General features: G+C 39.2%; 1 long non-coding RNA gene across 1 annotated transcript; it reads left to right on the top strand.

Annotated features, from left to right (window-relative positions):
• Nucleotides 1–14,099: 14,099 nt before the first annotated feature.
• On the top strand, nt 14,100–14,911 carry LOC116798876. Its single transcript, XR_004360961.1, has 3 exons — nt 14,100–14,184; nt 14,508–14,585; nt 14,827–14,911. It is a non-coding gene; the product is annotated as an uncharacterized LOC116798876 (long non-coding RNA).
• The last annotated feature ends 241 nt before the right edge of the window (nt 14,912–15,152 follow it).

Here is a 15,152-nt window from a genome sequence, read left to right on the forward strand (position 1 = left end):
CAGAAGCTCATTCTAATATTTCTCAAGTTCCCCTTGAAGCTACATTCCATGAAAAACTGGTTCTGCAGTACCAGGTTTAACATTCAGTGCTACAATTCCTAACTCTTTGTCAAATCACTTCCTGCCAAGTTATATTCATTGACTGCCCGAAGTCCTTATGGCAACCCTAAGTATAACTAAAACCATCCTATCTCTATGTTTGATTCCCTGTGGCAAAAGCAGTGCCTGCTTGCTTACGAGTACCTTTCTCCAGACTGCAATGCTTCTAACCAAGGTCTCAATAATTTCTTACAATTTCAGCCAAACGTGTCCAAATTTTAACAGCCCTGAATAATAGTATATCTTTTACATCTAAGCCCGAAATGTGACCAGCACTGAGAGTCTGTGCGGAAGCCAACAGCACATCAGTTTCTTGCTCTAAAGAGAAACTCACAGGATTCCGACAGCAACACAACATGCTAAATTTTCAATAATTGAATGCAGCAGTGAATAGTCACATCAATGTGTTTGATCACATAAGGACAGAGCTTTGAAAGGATTATCAAGGCCTGCATAACCATGGTTTATTGAATTATGGTTTTGATCAAAATTTACAGTCAAAAAAGAACTCCTCTTTGTTGAATCTGATGTAAAATCTGAGGTAAATTTGTATTGTAGGTTGTCTATTAGCCAGCTCAGACACCATGAGCAACTTATTAATGATAAATATTTCTTTGGACATGCATTCTATTACAACCTGTTAAATATAGAATGTAGAAAATAATCCTGGTTTCAGTGCTTCAAAAACCTGTTAAAACAATTTGTTTTGTTTCTTTTCTTAGATTTCCCTGGCAAAATATCATATTGAAGCTTGATTATTTAAGTCCCACATAAGTTGCTGCATTTAGAACATTTGCTAATCTCTAGAGCATTGATAGTCTACTCCATTGGCACAGAGCATCCATAAGCACTGAGAAGCCTCAAGAAAGTTCTAACTGAAACCTAAAGTTGAAGAGATCTCTTGTTCTTCACAAAAATACCCACTCTTCATGGTGTTCTTCTTGCATATCATTATTCAAACATAGAATTTAATGAGCCATTAGGATGGGCTAACAACAACCATCAAATACCAATAATTGAAAGTGCAGACATAGAACTCTAGTTTCTTCTGAAGCAAGTCCTGAGATAATGTTAAAATCTGTACACTTAAATTCCACAAATTTGTAACAGAAACAGCAAGGTTTGTATGGATGCAGAATGAATGAAACACGTGCATAAGCGTCAGAAGGAAAGGTACAAAAAGGTTTTAAAAGGTAGTCTGCACTAGGAAGGAAAGGGCACCCTTCCCCATGCACTGAGGAAGATGTTGCTTATGGCAAGATGAAAAGGTTTGCACTCTGAAAAGGTCACAGTACAGATGATTTCCTGGATGAAGACCACTACCTCCACACAAGAAAGAAGGCTAGGTTGCTGCATACAGTACCCACCATTCTGGTTTTATGTTTGCTCAAAAGAACAGACTATGCACCCACAAGCGACTGAAAACATACAATAGGCACAAACTTTGCCAAACAAGATGTGGTTGCAAGATTATGTAAAAAATTACCTTACTTAAAATAACTAATACACAGGCATTCAGTATTTTTCTTTCTTTAGTTTCAACCATTGATTTATTTCTGTTTATGGTAAATATCCTTTATTCATCTGGAATTCTTAAAGTTCCCAAGTAAATATTTCTCATTTAGTCCATTTCCTTCAGGTGAAAAGTTACCATGTATCTCTGTACAACTATGTCTTTCAGAAATCCAATTTCTTCACTCTAGTTTTGATGCAGCTGTACTCCGCCATTCAAATTCACAAATGTTTGTAAGAAAACAGCACAAGAAATGAAGTAGATTCTCACTTGTGTAATTTCCCTGAAAAGTAGTAATCACAATTAACCTTCTCAGTAGATGTGACAGAAGTTCAATGATAGCAGAAATAATGTTGCTTTAGGAAGTTCTCAGGGTTTGGAGACTGAATATTCACCATGGCTCTTGAAGAAAGGTAAATACTAGAATTTATACATCAGCATTTCTAAAACATCCATAGGCAAAGCAAAAGAGTTCAACAATTGTATTGCCTTCATGCTTCCTAAATGAATGTCTCAGAAATATCTTATGCTACAGAGATTGAATGCTTTTAACAAGTTAATATACTAAAGTTATATATAAAGAGAAGCTATCGGTCCATTAAACAATAAAATGTGAAGTATTTATAAGGTAGACTGTGAGACCCTGAAGTTTTGCAGGATCTGTTGCTCCAGCTGGATCCCTACAAGTCTATGGGGCCTGATGGATTCATTCCAGAATCCTTAAAGAGCTGGCTAGTGTAATCACAAAACCTCTTTTGATGATTTTTGAGCAGTCTTGGGACTCCACAGGGGTCCCAGTTGACTGGAAGCTGGTGAATGTTGTCTCAGTTTTCAAGAAGGGCAAGAAGGAGGACCCTGGCAACTACAGGCCTGTCAGTCTCACTTCAGCGCCTGGTAAAGCTGCGGGGAAGATTATTCTGGGAGGTATTGAAAAACACTCGAAAGACAACTCTGTCATCTGTCACAGCCAGCATGGTTTCATGAGAAGAAATCCTGCTTATCAAACCTGATTTCTTCTTATGACATGGTAACCCACCTAGTTGATCAAGGGAAGCCAGTTGATATAATCTTTTTGGATTTCAGTAAAGCTTTTGATACTATTTCTCACAGGATCCTTCTGGACAAACTGTCCAGTACACAGCTGGATGAACACATCATGTGGTGGTTGAGCAAGTGTCTCATGGGTTGAGCACAGAGGACAGTAGTGAATGGGGGAACATCAGACTGGTGAGCTGTCACTAGTGGGGTTCCATTTCAGGCCTTGTGCTCTTCAACATCTTCATAAATGACTTGGACATAGGACCGGAAGGGATACTAAGAAAGTTTCCAGATGAATCAAAACTGAGAGGAACTGTTGTCTCCCTTGAAAGTAGGGAGGCCCTGCAGACAGACCTTGGCAAATCAGAGGACTTTACCAAACATATGAAGTTCAACAAGGGGATTCTGCAGATTCTGCACCTGGGATGGGGCAACCCCTACATGTATGGACAGACTGGAGAATGACATGCTGGAAAGCAGTGCCACGGAAAGGGACCTGGGGGTCCTGGTCAATGGCAAGTTGAACATGTGTCAGCAGTGCCCTGGCAGTCCTGGGGAGCATCAGGCAAAGCATCGCCAGCTGATCAAGGGAGGGGATTGTCCCACTCTGCTCTCCACTGTTGTGGCCTGACCTGGAAGATTGTGTGCAGTTTTGGGCACCACAGTATAAGAAAGACGGTATAAGCTCTTAGAGGTCATGCAAAGGAGGCCAATGAAGATGGTGAAGGGCCTGGAGGGGAAGCCGTATGAGGAGTGACTGAGGTCACCTGGTCTGTTCAGCCTGGAAAAGAGGAGACTGAGGGGAGACCTCAGTCTCACATCTTCCTTGTGAGAGGAAGAAGAGGGGCAGGCACCGATCTCTTCTCTGTGATGACCAGCAACAGGACCCAAGGGAATGACCTAAAGTTGTGTCAAGGAAGGTTTATATTAGATATTAGAAAAAGGTTCTTCACCCAGAGGGTGGTTGGACACTGGAACAGGCTCCCCAGGGAAGTGGTCACAGCACTAAGCTTGAGAGAGTTCAAGAAGAATTGGGATGATACTCTGGTGCACATGGTGTGACTCTTGGGGATGGTCCTGTGCCGCATCAGGAGTTGCACTTGATGATCCTTGTGGGTCCCTTCAAACTCAGCATATTCTGTGATTCTTTGATTCTGTAACAAGGTAAAAACCATAAGTCGGTTTTGTGTGTGAGTACTGTCACACACATATTGCTTGCTATACCGGAAAATTATCAGCAGGCCAAGATCATTACTGATCAAGATGCCCTTATATTCCTCTTTAACTTTTTTCTGTTACCTAAATATAAATCAGAAATAAAAATCTGCCAACTTTTAAAAGCCCCAAATCTGAAAATTTCCAAAAGACAAACCCAATTTTAACAGATGTTTGTGTGTAAAAGAGTTTTTTGCATTACCTAGAAAATATTTAAAAATGACAAACATTAAAAGTAAAGTGGGACTACTCTATGAATGAGTTCATAGCTATTGATTCATTTATTGGTGCTTAAATCAGGCTATAAAACATAAAACAAGAGAGTAGACTTACAATATATCTGTTCTATTAAATCTAATACCCCGAAACTACTTTTTTGCTTAAAAACAACCAGGTTGGTACAGCTCAACATATCATCCCCTTCATCAAGGAGAGAAATAGAATTCAGGAAGGCAGGACCAGAAAAGCTGCAGAACTGTTCCAAAAAAGCAGATGAAACTATGTAGGGACAAATGTAAGGTTCCACACTTAGTCAGAAATCACAAGCTCCAGAGTCACTCAGGACAGAAATTTTGGAATATTAAAGCAGGTACAAAATCCTTCCTCAGCTTTGGGCCTGATGAAATCTGAACTGGAGAAAGTGCTTTTAATTTTGGAAAAAAACCTCTTTAAAACAGACAAATAGCAAATTATCCTTAGCCTACATGGTAGAAAAGGTAAATAGTGACCATTGTGTAACAGTTTAAAAATAAAAATATAACCAAACAACAGCACAGATTTTTGGTGAAGATGAAGAACTTCAGTTGCAAGCTGTCTTCATTATGTACAACAATGCAATTTCAGCTTTGGGAATAATTTACACTCTGCTCTTGTGCTTGACTATTCTCTGAGTGAAAAAATTTTTCCTTCTATCCAGTGTGAAACTTTTCTCTAGTCTCAACTCACATTTCTAGTTTCTTGTCCTCCCACCATTTACCGTTGTGAAGAGCCACAACCCATCTTCTTGATTACTATTTGTAGGCTTCTGCAGGCTGCCATTAGGTTTCCCTGAATTCTTCTCCAGATCTGGTCCCTCAGCCTCTCCTCAAAAGTTGGGTGCTCCAGGACCCTGCAGCAACAGTGACCTTTGCTGCACTCGTTCTACGTAAATGATGTCCTTTCTGCAATGCATGGCTGGAGGTGGAGGAAGCGAGACTACAGTACCTAAGTGTGGGGTCACTAGTGCTAGGCAGATAGACCTTATCTCTTCCCTTATGTACTGCCTCTGTTCCTGTGAATACTGGCCAGGATACTGTTGGAGACCTCTACAGTAAGGGCTTTTTTCAAAGGCCTGGAAAGCATAGGTTCCATTCCTATATCTAAATATTTGCAATGTCTTTGTATCCACACATACACAACTAGCACTGAATCTAAAACTCTTAATACTTTCTAGCATATTAAAATCAGAGTTCAATGTAATTATTATTAAAAAGATATTAAAGCCAGAGGATATATGCAGATAAATATTGAATATCAGGAAGCAGCCTTCACACTGAGAAGTGATCAGTTTTGTTGAAACTGGAAGAATGAGACTGCCTATCAAACCACTTGTTCAGGATTGTGTGAAGTAAATAAAAAGCAGGCTGAGTTGCATCACAGTGGAAAAGTCATGCTGCTACAAGGAAGTTTTTTCTCTCTAGGAGGGCCCTTTTGATGCCTGTAGTGGACAGTTGGAGCCTCTCTAGCACTTTGAAACCCTTCATGCTACGTTTGCTTTGTTATGGGATTGCTACCTAGGTACACAAAACCTGTCTTGCAGATGGTGATTGAGAAATAGAAATTTCCGGGTTGTGTTTTGCAAATGTGCATAGGAAAGATAGGGGAAAGGTGTAATTGAAAGGAACTGAGAGGATGTAATCAATATGAGTGAAATTTAGTCAATGTTATTGAACCACTTTTGCACCCAACAGGAAAACTGAAGATGAAAAATAATGAAGGTTGCATGTATCACTCACAATTTGCAGTGCTGGGGAGAGGTTCCAGTTTGCAGGGAAAGGTTCCAACAGTTTGGAAGGAAGGAAACATCAAAATTATTGTCAGGAAGCGCAAGAAGAAGGATGAGGCCTTGTCAGCCCTCGTGTGGATCTTCAGGAATGTGATAAAGCAAATCTTTCTGGAGACCCTTTCCAAACACATGAGGAATGAGAATGTGATCAGGAATTAGCAATATGGATTTACCATAATGAAATTGTGCTTAATCAATCTTATATGACTGACTTGGTGGTTGAGGGGAGGGTAGTACTTGTTGTTATCCTGTTACAGAAAAGCTTTCAATGGTCTCCTGCAGCATCCTCTGAGACAGGTGAATGAACAGTAAATGAATTGAAAACTGGCTGAACTGCTGGACTCCAGCTGAAGGCTAGTCAGTATTGATGTACTCCAGGGGCTGACCCAGAGTGCAATACCTCTTAAAATTTTTGTTAATGACCTAAAGGATGGGGCAGAGTGTACACTGAGCAAGTTTGCAAGTTGTACAAAACTGAAAGGAGTGACTGATACAGCAGAGAGTTGCTGTGATTCAAAGGGACCTTGACAGGTTGTAGAAATATACAGAGAGGAATTTTATGAAGTTCAATGTTACAGGGAAATGCCAAGTCTTGCACATGGGCAGGAATAGCCTCAGGCACTAGCATACAGTGGGGGCTAAACAACTTAAGTTCAGTATATCCCTATTCACTACCACACAACAAAGGCTTTGCTGTACTTTTCTGTAAGTAATAATATGTAAAAAACAGGTCACTACATTTAAGAATGATTTTAAGGGCCAAGTTGAACTTTCAAAGTTGAAAATCCATTTGTGTGCAACACAGATGGAAGTTAGAAATTCATTCCATTGAAACACCATCACCAAATTAAAAAATAATTAGGAGACTGCCAGTCTTGCAAATTGAACTTTTAAGAGTCCAATCTTAGTGAATGTCTTAACACTTCAGACTGAATTGTTTCATTATTCTAATTTCAGCACACATTTTCTCTAAAAATCTTCAAAAAGAAAAGTTTGTGAAAGATGCATTTCAAAATGTTCTTTGCCAAGTGTGTTGGGTTTGCATGACAAGGTTTGAGTGGCGGGAAAGTGCTGTAGTGGCTTCTGTGAGAAGCTACCAGAAGGTTCCCCCATGTCCGACAGAGCCAATGCCAGTTGGCTCCAAGATGTATCTGCTGTTGGCCAAAGTTGAGCCCATCAGTAGTGGTAGTAGCATAAACTGGGATACATATTTAAGATGGGGAAAAAAGCTGTGCAGCAGCAATTGCAGCTTGAGAGAGGCATGGGAATATGTGGGAGAAAGAAGTCTGCATTCACCAACGTCAGTGAAGATGAAGGAGGATAAGGTACTCCAGGCGTGAGAATAGAGATTCCCCTGCAGTCCATGGGGAAAAACATGGTGAGGCACTCGTCCTGTAGCTTGAGGTGAAGCAGAGATCCACCTGCAGCTAAGGCTGGAGCAGGTGGATGCCAAAAGGAGTCTGTGACCCTGTGAGAAGTCTGTGCTGGAGTAAGCTTCTGGTGCAACCTGTGACCCCATAGAGAACCCACACTGTAGCAGCTTGTTCCTGAAGGAATGCACCCCTGGAAGTGAAGGGGAGAATTGTAGCCTGTGCAGAGGACTCATGTTGGAGATGTCTGGGAGGGACCCCATGCTGGAGTAGGGGAAGAGTGTGAGGAAGCAGGAGCAGCAGAGACAACATGTAGCCTCCATTCCCTGGCCCCCTGTATCACTGTGGGGGTAGAAGGTAGAGAAAATGGGAAGTGAAGTTGAGTCCAGGAAGAAGGAAGAGGTGGGTGGAAGGAGTTTTAAGATTTAGTTTTGTTTCTCCTTATCCCGAGAAATTATTTCTTATTACTCTGATTTGATCAGTAATAATTTCCCAAAGTCAAAGCTGTTTTGTCTGTGATGGTAATTGGTGAGTGATCTCTCCTTGCCCTTGTCTCAACCCATAAGCTTTTTGTTATATTTTCTCTCCCCCATCCAGCTGAGGAAGGAAGCAATAAAGCAGTGTTGCTGGGCACCTGACCTCCAGTCAGGATCAACCCACCACACCAACCTTCAGATCTGTTCATGGTAGGTTATCATACCATGCAGCAGGCAGTAGAGGAGTTATTTTTTGTAATTAATCATGTAAGCTTTCAAAACTCACCAGTAGTATCACTATGGGCATGTGACTATTAAAATCTTTTTATACTCTACTGCAGTATCTCAGGCAAAATAGTTGGACTCAAGTCCTTTGTCTGGAATACCTTTCACAGAATGCAAGCTAAGGTTAATGAAGTTTAGTGGTGCTTTTGGGGCTACCAGCTTGCTAGCAGAGCTCCTGTTAGGCAAAGGTAAGATAGCCACCAAATATTGCTCAAGTATTCTTAATAAATGTAGTGGCCCTGATAGAGAGACTATTGTATACTGAAGAGTCAATGCTCCACCAACATTTGGCCTGAGTGGCTGCCAGTCTATGCTGTGCAGTACTCCATGTGTTACTTGGCCTCAAGGACTGTGCAGTTCTACACATACACTTTGATGAAGGATAAGTTCATCCTCTCCTCTCCGAACCTCTCCTTTCCTTTCCTCTCCTCTCCAAACCTCTCCTCTCCGAACCTCTCCGAACCTCTCCTTTTTTTCCCTTTCCCTTTTTCACCTGTCTTACAATAATCATATTTTCTTCTATGTACAGCAATTTTTTGTAGTCTGGAACAATTTCAACTGATCAAATGTATCACTGAGGCTATGTGCAGAATTGATTTCTTTTCCTTCTGGTGATGGGGTTAAAGAAAAAAAAGTCAAGATTTCACAATGGAAGATTCTATAGCTGGTTCCCAACTGGCATCAGTGATGATGCTACTGGCATGTCCTTGTCTTTATCCTGAAAAATAGGAATGTTTTCATAAATACAACTTCTTGAAGAAAATCCTAAAAACCTCTAAAAATAGCAATAGCAGCAAACCTCACCACAAATAGGTATTTTGTGCAGAGTGCCATTCCCTGACCTGAGAGGCCTGATGCTGTATCATTCCAGGTTTTCATCATCAGGGATGTAATACTTCTCCAACTTACTATCATCTTTTCTGGACTATTGATTTGTGGATTTCTTGTTGGGATTCAAAAAGAACCAAGCACCTCCTGGTGCAAAACAATAAATGCAAGTGTTAAGACTATACTAAAAATTGGTTAAAGCTCTCATGTTCCTTTTTCTATTCCCAGCACTGTTGTCCCTGCAGACCCCAGTCTCAGGATGCTACTAATTACTAATGTAATGTCTTGTAATAAAAGATTTTCTACATCATTGCAAGATGAGAATTTTAGTCATGACCTGATGCTTAAAAGGTAAAATTTCTAGTGCTACATGATCTTGCTATGACAGTGAAATTCAGAATTGCCACTGATGGTATTATGCAGGAATAGGTCCCAGTGTGCATAGTTTAGGAGCAAAATATTCCTCACGGCAACTTGCTATTTCTTTATGTACATATCCTATACCTCTTTGGATTCACACAAACCCACTTACCTGAGTAATATTTCATTAATTGAATTTTTAGTACTCTCTTATTGACACCCAGGGCTTCTCCAGACATGCAGCTTCTGACATTCCATGGAGTTTTTCATTGCAGATCTCATGCCAGATGTTTTTTCAAAACGTTTCTGAATATCAAGTTAAATCCTTTTTAACACAGTGTAGAACTTCCAAAGAGAAAAAACAAATTAACACCCCACACATCTCAGTTTATTTCTCAGATTATTAGACAATAAACAGTTCAACAAATTTTAATCCTAAATATATCCCTAATGCTATTAGAATAACACATATTGACTGAGTTATACAACAGGGAATTAAAGTATGGGAAACAATAAAAGGCTCAAGAAAAACACACAACACAAACTAGACAATTATCCATTTGTTTTTGAAAGGGGAATCTTCAAGCAAGAAGCACTGTTTGTAGATAAAATTTTCCAGGCAGACTATGAAGGCTCCAGTAGAGAGCACTTTTCAGGGTTTTGTTTGTTTGTTTGTTTGTCTGTTTGTGAGTTTTTAAAGTCAAGAAAAATCTCCTTTACCTATTCCTACTGGTTCAAAGATTGTGGCAGAAGAGAGCTAGAAATGCAGGCTGTAAGACAGAATTGCAGCTCTGATTGTAATATTTTAATCTCACAGATATTGCGAGATCCCTATGGGTTGTATTTCATGCTTATTGCTCTGTTGCTTACCCTCATGTAGTTTTAACCTAGAGATCTTTTTCTGATTTGGCACTGAAAAGATTACATAGATGAGAGAATTTATCTACCTTTCTATTCTTTTTTTCTTTCTTATCCCCTGTTTCATATAGATTAAACACATTGCCATTGTCAATTTCTTTTGTCTTAATAGTTAGGGTATGCTATTATTAAGAGAATCAACAGTAATTATGGAATATATCAGCAAACAGAAACAGGATAAGAAGGTTTAGGTTCATAATGTTATTAGCAACACTGATAGTCGAAGTAATGAAGGGTTTATGGTTTCAGACAATTCAATAAAACTCATGAGACTGACTCTTAATTACAGTATTGTAAAGCAAATGTTCTCTCTTTCAATGTCTACCTTGAAAATGTTTTAAATTAACAGATACAACACAGGTATGAAACGTATCAGATATCTGTAGAAAAAAGAGATTGATCCTGACATATGAGGCTTCAGAACACACCAGCAAAATACATTTTGCAATTTTTTTTTTCTCAACCAAATTTTTCAAGTAACACCTGTAAAAAAAAAAGAGGATTGTTGAAAATGTAAGTACATAAAATAAAACCTCATGTCTTAAGGACTAAAAATTCTGACTAACCTTGAAGAAACACCAACATTCCCTCATCAATTTCTGCCACAATTCTATACAAAATACTTCTGTTTCTTTTCTTGGTTGTGGTGAAACTCGAATCATAGTCTAAGGGAGGACAGTATATTCCCATGATTCTCTGATGTACTGTGGCTTCATGATGTACTTGGAAACTTTATATCGTGGTGAAACACAGGGTGAGGCAGGCACATAAACAAAACCCCAGCTCTCAGTAACAAAAAAATCCAAGCTTTATTTACTAAGTGGGACAGGTATAGTGAGTGAATAGCAATTTAACACATACACACATGCACAAACATACGCACACACGGTACAGAACACGTGCACACCATTTAAGGTCTATGGCCCAGTTGTGACCAGCAACATGGATGTCGTGGTGGAGGACATTCCTTGAAGCTAGCTGACATGCTTCAGAATTAGCAGGCGGACTGGCCTCTTTGTATGGCTCTTCCACCTTGGGCTTAGCCTTCTGCATGGCTTCAGATGCTTGGGGACACATTGTAAGGCCCCAGGTCTTGAGCTACAAACTCACCAAAGGGGTTTTACTTTAAAAATATAGAAGGCTCCAACAATATCCATCCTCCAGATTATTAGAAAAGCCCTCAATTCTGTTAGCACTTTAAGAGAGAGTGCATAGGAGAAAATGCTGCACATAGTTTCTCAGGAGCTACTTTTACTGGTAAACTTTCAAAAATAAGGTAACTCGGCAAAAGTTTAAACGGCAACATACAACCAAAATAAAGCATTCCACAAAGCATTGATTTAGCACATCCTAACACATACAGCCTGGCAAAATCCAACCCATCTGTTCCAAGCTACCCAAAATATTAAGGAAGAAGCTGCTCTGGCGTTGCATCATGAGGCTCACAGGGGCTGGGGTGTGGTATAGGACATTGCCTCACCTTCATGAAATTCGAAATTTCAGTATGTCTAGAGCCAGTTAGCAGTTTCCTGGGTCACTTCTTTTGCAGAATATGTGAAAGAGGGGTGCTTTGTTTCTTTCTCATTCACACCTAAAATATCGAACAGGTGGACTGGTTTTGGCTGGGGTAGAGTTGATTTTCTTGACAGTGGCTGGTATGGAACTGTGTTTTGGATTTGTGCTCAACACAGTGATGCTAATATAGAGATGTTTTTATTATTGCTGAGTAGGGCTTACACAGAAACCAGACCTTTTCTGTTTTTCGTACTACCACACTGGTGAGGAGACTATGGGTACATTGGAAGTTGGAGGAGGCACAGCTGGGAGAGGTGATTCCAGCTGACCAAAGGGATATTCCATACCATATGATATCATGTTTGGTATATAAAGTGGGGGGGAAAAGGAAGAAGTGGGTGGGATGTTTGGAGAGATGTTGTTTGTCTTCCCAAGTAAACATTATGTGTAACGGGGCCCTGCTCTCCTGGGGATGGCTGAATACCTCCCTGCCCATGGGAAGAAGTGAGTTAATTCCTTCTTTTGCTTTGCTTGTGTATGCGGCTTTTGCTTTCCCTATTAAACTGTCTTTATCTCAACCCACGTGTCTTTTACCTTTTGTCCTTCTGATTTTCTCCCTGATCCCACTGGTGTGGGAGTGGGTGAGTGGCTGCGTAGGACTTGGTTGCTGGCTGGGGTTAAACCATGAGAGCAGGCCATATGTAATCCAGAGGTATGTGACACATCTCCGGTTAACAATTATCTGTGCTTTCCTTGTTTTCCCAGCATTTATGGACATCATCTAATGACATAGAGCTGGGTAGTGTAGTCAAGGCCTCATATTATCTGATATCCTTTTGGGAAGGCTTCACCCTGTGACATTTTAAATACCAGGTCAGTTTCTCACATTCATACACACACAATCTTTTTAATGACTGAAGAGAATATATATATTTTTGCAGTAGCTTTATCTGTTTTCAAATACACTTCTGTGACATAATTTATGGGATTTTAAAGTCTATATACCATGTACTATATGTAATTCCTTATATGGTTAAATACTTCATCAGCCTATAAGACATCAACAGCTTCAACAGTTTAATGGAATTATTTCAATAGTTTAATTGGAATTATTTCAAAACAATTATTTTTGGGATAAATAACTTTCTGAAATAGTCATTTATCTTTCTTCTGAGTTAAACCAATATAGTATTCATTATACCTTGCCTGGCATTAAAACACATACAAGTATACAGCTAGTATCATCTTAGTTTTGCTTTGAGGTTAGTTGAGTTTTTTTCTTTCCTTTTTTAATCCAGTAAATCAATATTCAGAGCCCACACTGTCCCCATTCATAAAAAGGACTGCTAAGAACTGCCACTTGAATCATATATGGTATATTATATCGTATGATATCCTCCTGCTTTATATTTAAACAATAGAAATTTTTTAAACATCTCCTGCATGCTTTTATCAGTACAAGCTACAGAGGCTCCCTGAAGTTTGTTCTATTGGGCTGTGAATATTTCCTGTAATTTTTTTTCTGTTGTTCTGCAATTATCATAGACCCCAAAGCCTTCCAGTTATTTTTTTCCTTTCCTGTTTTCAGATTCTTAATGTAAAAAGGTCAATCCTCAGTGAAGTATTGATATTGTTAGAAGAGTTACTTTACTCATCTGCAATATTTTGTTAGAAAACAAATATATGACAAATTTTATGCAAACAAAAAGATATAAGAGTCAGCAACTGGATCCTCATAGCTGTAGCACAGTAAACTAAACACTTGAGTACTTAAATAGTTGTGTGGTATGTACTACATCTCATTGCTTTAATATGGGGAGATCAGATTTCACCAAGGAAAGAAAAATTCTCTTATATTTAGTAATATGGATTAGTAAACAGTAATCACTTCCAAAAGGATTTGGTTGGAAATTCCCAAGGTTGCTAGTTAAGAACAAAGAAGAATTCATCTCTTAGACATTCTTTCCTTTAATTGAAAATGTCAGCTTCTTGAAAAATTACACCAAGCTGTAATTTCATGATTATTTACAATTGAGATATTCATTTGGATTCAGTAAACTCTGTTTAGACACCTGTCATGTCATTGAATATCAGCTTCAAATATTTAACCATGGACATGGTTAAATATTTCAGAGGAAAACTGTGGACCACTTACAAACTTATCCCACTTCCATTACATGATATAACACTGAACTATTAAATTTTTACTGGTATCTACAGTTGTTTGAGTTCATGTGTGGTTTATAATGTGGTGTTTGGGACTTGCATAAATTCTGCATTATACAAAATTAAATTGATTGAATGAAGTATTTCTCCTTTTACTTACTGAGGATTCTACTGATTCCTTTTAATTTTGAAATGTATAGTCTTGGCACATTCTGCAGACACATTTTTGTTTCATGTTGTTGCCATGACAACCATGATATTAATGTCCATGATGTGTATCAAGGTGGCTGACTACTGACTACCCTTCACTTCGAAAGACACTGTCTCTGGGAGGTTATAGAGGGCTAATTTAGTCTGGTACAATTAACAAACACAGAACTTTGGTCATGTACTGTACAGTGGATATCACATTGCACTGGGGCAATCCTCAGATACTGGGCAGTCCTCAGATACCAGGCAGTCCTCAGATACCAGTTACTTCCTTCCCATTAAACTTTCTTCCCATGAAAAGTAGGGGTGAAAAAGCTGAGAAGCAATCACCATGAGGTGGCAGCTTTCAAAGTGAAAGGCAAGATGCCTGTATGTGAAACACCTGTGTGCCATCAAAGAGAAGGGTCAATCAGAATCCAGTGGTTGCTATACTTCCTGGCACAGTCCCAGTCTACCTTAATACTTTTTAGTTTGCGGGAGTTGAGCCTGACACTTCAGCCTTCACTTCCTTTGCAACCCAAGACTGAGACCGTGCATTATTCAGTTGTGTAAGTTTATTCACATCACAATGTACTCATGGGCGTGATTGCTCCCACATACTCTAGAAAGACAACCTTTAGACGCAGTTTGATGCTTGATGGACCCTGCCTATATTTGCAGGATTTACAGGTTGTATTGAGCAGCTACGCTGGCTAGAGGATGGATGGAAGATATTATACATCAGTGAGACCTGTTACTTTATAATTTTCCGAGAAAAATAACAGTGATTTTGGTTTTCTTTTTCTGCAGAAATCTCAAAGAGAATTTTGCTCTACTACATGTCTGTTAGCCTACTTTCTCTGTACAGTGAAAAATAATGTCACACTAAAAAAAACAAACAACAAAACAAAACAAAAACAAAAACAAAAGAATGGTTGTGTCTGAAGCTTCTTCTTCATTCCAGGATCAAGAATTAATATATTACCTCTCTCCTGATTCCTCTGATTATGCACCTCTGTTTCACATGAATAGTCAACGTTATTGTTAGCGGGTTCAATTAAACAGCTTTCATTCTACTTCCTCACAGCCTTAGGCAGTAGGTCTCCACAATATTTCTCAGTTCTGAATAATAACAT

The sequence above is a fragment of the Chiroxiphia lanceolata genome, chromosome 1 (genome assembly GCF_009829145.1).
Source record: "Chiroxiphia lanceolata isolate bChiLan1 chromosome 1, bChiLan1.pri, whole genome shotgun sequence".
Taxonomy (NCBI): domain Eukaryota; kingdom Metazoa; phylum Chordata; class Aves; order Passeriformes; family Pipridae; genus Chiroxiphia; species Chiroxiphia lanceolata.